We start from the raw sequence: 1,352 nt of genomic DNA, 5'->3' as shown, positions 1-1,352 counted from the left end.
CTCTCTCTCTCTCTCTCTCTCTCTCTCTCTCCGTCCCCCTCATTCCTCCTCCGCTCACCAGTACACAAATGTCAACTTGTGGTGGGAAAAATCCTGAAAACATATCCGGACAACCGAATATTTCTCAATGAAACATTGTCCGAATTCAGACTCTTAAACTCTCTACCCTAACCCATTTGCTGAAGTTGGTGCCCCCATTTGTTGAGTGGTTCTAACCCATTTGCCTAAGCGGTTCATAACACATTTAATTGCCGAAGAGGTGCACTAACACATTATCCGGATTTTGCTAAAGCGACTTGTTGCCCAACCCTAATACCAACTAGTACGCAGACAATGTGTTTAACAAGTTTTTGAGGGTCTGAATGCGGAAGTCCGTTTATCTGCCAGAAATGTAATACGCGGCAGAAGATATTCGGAGACATCTCCGGCGAGAAACCAGGAACTATTCGGAGACGCGGGGGGGGGGGGGTCCAAACTGCTTATTATTTTTGTTTCAGATCACACCTATAGCCTCTAAAACTGTCGCAAATCAATTATTTTCAAGAAAATTTCCAACTTAACTACACCGTATCAAATTATGGGTTAAAACAGAGGACATGCCCCCCCCCTCCCCTGTAACCTCCCACATTTTGTTACTTTGTCTAGAGGCACAAAGCGATTTGATTGGTCTATCTCCGTCGGAGACGTCTCCGGATAGATACTGCGGGGATACGCAGTCTCGTTTTTTCTTAGTATTGCTCATCACAGTCTCGCCCAAACTGGGAAGAATGAATGATAAACTTTCAAGACTGGATTTACGAATGCTAATGAGAAAGAAGCCCCCAGGTCAATGAGAATGTTATTGTCTCTGACCATTTATCACTTTTTGTTGCAGGTCTCTGTTGCATGTATCTTTAGTTTATTGACCGCAGACTTCTTCTTCTTTCCTATCAAACATCTATCGTCCTTATCTGCCATTCTTCTTTTTTATGTTTGTCTCTAATCTTCTGGCGCTCATATGACCTTATGCAGTTGCGAGCGCCGTAAAACCTCTACTAAAACAAACAAACTATCCTTCTTTTTTATGTTTGTTACTCTCTTGTGTAACCTCTAATATTCTGGCACTCATATGACTTCATGCACTTGCGTACGCCGTAAAACCTCTACTAAAAGTTTTAAAAAAATGACCGGCAGAAAGGCGTGGGTGAAGTGTTTGGAATGAGTTTACTTGGCCTGTGCCCATGATCTTGACCCGCCAAGTGGGTGCAGTCTGGCTTTAGATTTGAAAAGTTGGCTGCTATGCTCGTATATTTACCTTGGTGGGTGTAAGTTGTAATCACTCTTTGGCGCGATCACCCCGATGTATCGCTCCC

General features: G+C 43.4%; 1 protein-coding gene across 1 annotated transcript in view; it reads right to left on the bottom strand.

The window, feature by feature from the left end:
- LOC101856656 overlaps positions 1–1,352 on the bottom strand; it is a 20,510-nt gene that overhangs the window by 16,826 nt on the left and 2,332 nt on the right. The gene's annotated exons all lie outside the window — the stretch shown is intronic.

This window comes from Aplysia californica, unplaced genomic scaffold (genome assembly GCF_000002075.1).
Source record: "Aplysia californica isolate F4 #8 unplaced genomic scaffold, AplCal3.0 scaffold00174, whole genome shotgun sequence".
NCBI lineage: Eukaryota > Metazoa > Mollusca > Gastropoda > Aplysiida > Aplysiidae > Aplysia > Aplysia californica.
Note: the sequence above shows the minus strand (reverse complement) of the source record. Positions and strands in the feature narration are given on the sequence as shown.